Source organism: Capsicum annuum, chromosome 1, assembly GCF_002878395.1.
Source record: "Capsicum annuum cultivar UCD-10X-F1 chromosome 1, UCD10Xv1.1, whole genome shotgun sequence".
NCBI classification, from domain to species: Eukaryota; Viridiplantae; Streptophyta; class Magnoliopsida; order Solanales; family Solanaceae; genus Capsicum; species Capsicum annuum.
Window position 1 is genome coordinate 203,852,957 of NC_061111.1, and position 3,724 is coordinate 203,856,680.

The following is a 3,724-nucleotide window of genomic DNA, read 5'->3' on the forward strand; positions in this document are numbered from 1 at the left end:
CTATTTCTTCCCGGTCCCTCAATTTATTATACTTCTTCACTGCGTGACCGGTTGCTGGGTCCATTCTAATTTGCGTTGGCCCACCAACATCCCCACCACCTTGTGCAATATTTAACTCTCGTTTGTGATCTTCAGCTATATGTCTCATTAACGTTCCCGTACCTCCCTTGCTTGCCTCCACTTCTATGCTTATATCTTTGTTGACAAATATTGCATTGCACCTCAATATCTGATATACGTTCAAAAAATTGCCATGCAATACTAGTTCTTTTATGAGGTCTTGGGGCACTGGGAGGACGGAGAGGGAGATTAACCGATTCAGATCTAACGTTAGCATCTCCTACTGCGGGTGTCTCAACAATATTTTCATTATCTTCGTCTAAATTAACCGCATCTACTTCATTTTCTTCTTCTATATCGTAATTTTCCTGAGCTTCTACATAATCCATATCATGAGCACCTACACCTATTTCTTTCTCAAAAGGTGTACCAAGCGGTATCGGAGGCGAAGGCACACGGGTATATCTACTACTTGAACTACCTCTACCACTAGTAATTCGCTTTTTACTACCACTACTGCTTCCGGGACAAAAATTTTTAACACCTTTAGTAGCGAGGTTTCTTAATTTATCCATAATATAAATTAAATTAAACTAAAAATATTCAAAATACACAAATATAATAAAATTAAATATTAAACAATTAATACAATAAATAAAAATTAAACATAAGAGATGGAACGACAATACCAAATTTTATAGGTATCCGAAGATTGCGACTTTAGAAACTTCCGCTCATACTTTGTAAACGAAAAATTAAAAAATTAAAGTGAACACTTTAAGAAATTAAATATATTGAATATTTGAGATTTGAGAATTGAGATTTGAGAGAGAATGAGATTTGAGAGAGTAAAAAATTGTTTGAAAAATGATTTGAAGTTGTAGGGTATTTATAGAAATTTTTTTTGGATTAAAAAATATTTTTTAAAGTTGATTTTTTTTTTTTTAATAAATGGGCCCAAACAAGCCGTTTGGACCCAAAAACGGCTATATAGCCGTTGGGCCAACGGCTAGTTTGGTCCAAAATCCCATTTTATTTTAAAAAAAGGTATCCAGACTGGGCCGGGCTAGTTAATCGGCGGGCCTGGACCGGGCTTGGTCCGGGCCGAATCAAACCGGGCTGAGTTAGTTACGAGGGCCGGGCTGGGTCTGTTGGCCCGACCCACTTGACACCCATACTTTTGGCCTCATGATAATCCTGATTTCTGGTATGTGTACTTTTACCATTATGTTGAAATTTATTTGTGCTTTATAGAGTCTTGGAACAACGGTAAAGTTATTTTTGTACAATCTATTTTTATCATGGAATGAAAATCAAATAGTTGTGTCAACTTCAAGTGTGTACATATGTATTCAGCCTTGCTTGTATATCTATGCTAACCTTACATGTGGATTAATTTTTGAAGCAATTTGGTAAAATTCTTCTCAAATCCACTTGTGGAATTGGATGCAATGGTGAAAAGGATGATTTTGGAGAAATTGGGATTACAAAATCACATTGATGAATTTTTGGATCACAAATATTTCCTATTTAGACTTTTACATTACAAGGCATTATCAACTATTAGTGGAGATGAAAATAGTAATCCAGATGGATTAGCTGGTCACACAGACGTTAACATGTTGACTATAATATCACAAATCAAGTCAATGGATTGCAAATCAACAAAAATGATGAGTGGATTGATGTCAATATTTCACCAAATTCTTATGCTGTTTTGGCTGGTAATTCCTTCAAAGTAACTGTTACTCTCTCCGTTTTAATTTGTTTGACCTATTTTTCTGTGTAGAATATATTCAAGCAACATCGGTTGGAACTACATGTTTAATTTCTTAATGCAAAATTGAAAATGAATCTTGATATTTGTTAGAATCTATGTTGCCTGATTTTTTAAAACTACTGTTGAATATTGCCTCACTCTGCACCACTTTGCACTTACAAAAGTTCAACTCTTTTTCAACTTAAAAAACTTTAAATTACCTTTAAAAACTCTTTTAGTCAAATTTATAATTATATCCAAGAAATTGCATAATGTAGCTAAACTTTTTTTTGTTTTCCAAAAAACATGTTTGACTATGTGTACATTTGTAGTCAAATAATGCGGTTGATGAGTACTAGAAATATACCTAGTTCCAGCCCAAATTCGACAGGAACGCCTATCGAAAAAATATCTATTTTTAGTATAATTAGTGTATTTGAATTTTATATACTAACGATGTAAATTTATACAGTTATAAATAAATGATCGAGTGCATTCTCCTATCCGCAAGGTAATAACAACCGGAGAAAACGATAGATTCTCCATTGGATTATTTTCATTACCAAAACCAGGTCACTTCTTAGAGGCTCCAAAAGAACTTGTTGATGAAGAACACCCTTTACTCTTCAAACCATTTGAAATACTTGAATTACATGAGTATCTTGTTTCACACATTGGCGATACTGTTCCCGGTGAAATTTTCAAGGCTAATTGTGGTGTTTGATACCTCAACACTTTGTTTGGATGGTGGTATGATATTGTCCTATACAGTATAGTACAATACAATGTTTGGATAAACTATATCGTTGTCATTTAATAACATTTTTATTATTTGGTTTGACGGAATGGTACCGTATCGTAACTAGTAAGTTTACTAAAATGCCCTTAATTATTATAAATGTTAAATTCATCAATAATTATTAGTAAAATAATTTTCTTCCTGCATTTGTCACAAATTATGCCATGTAGTAAATATATTAAGTTGTTAGATTCATGCAAATTTATAGAAAAATAAATACAAGAGTAGATTAAAATAAATGTAATTGGATTTATTTTTTATAGTAACAAATTATATTTTCATTTGCTATTTTGAAACGTGACCAACGGTAAGTACAAAGTTTGAATGCATCTTTTGTGTATGTTACGGGTGTGTTTGGTATGAAATACAAAAAAAAAATCTAGGAAAATAAATTATTTCTTACTTATTTTCTTGTGTTCATTACACAAACAGGTAGGGATGGACATTCAGTATTCGGTTCGATATTTTCATAATTCGGGTTCCGTAATTCGATAATCGGTAATTGAAAGTAGATACCAAATACCATACCATTAAATTTCGGTTCGGTAATTCGGTAATCGGTAAATTAAATTTTGGTTTGGTCCAGAATTCGATATTACCATTTTAAAGTTGGACATGCTTGTAGTGATCCTATTTGGTGATAATAGTGGTGATTTTCAACCAATGTTTTGAGAAAAATTCAATTTTGTTTGATAATTTTACACCTCTAAATACACAGTTTTACACCAGAAAAATTAATTTTGCTTGGTCTTGTTACACGTTGATACGTGTGGCTCAATTAATGAAACACCTTGAAACCTATGTTATTGTAGTTTGATCCAGCTCCAAGAAGGGGAGAACTGGATGTAATACGCATAACATTTGCATCAAACTGGATGTAACATGAACTAGATATAACGAACTGTAAAGCCATAATATTACTTCTTATAAATATGATGGAGAACAATGTATGTTATGTTGTCTGCCAAGTGCTGAGTTTTGCTTCCATTTGTTGTTGACATGTGAACATAAGGATTAAGAAGGCTTGGCCAAGTCCCCTTGGTTAAAGCCATATTCCGACCTATGTTAGGAACATTAGAGTTGGGCAAGTGCGGCCAGCAATGGTG

The 3,724-nt window shown here is 33.2% G+C and overlaps 1 pseudogene; it reads left to right on the forward strand.

The window, feature by feature from the left end:
- Positions 1–1,241: 1,241 nt before the first annotated feature.
- LOC124898745 lies at positions 1,242–2,543 on the forward strand (annotated as a pseudogene).
- The last annotated feature ends 1,181 nt before the right edge of the window (positions 2,544–3,724 follow it).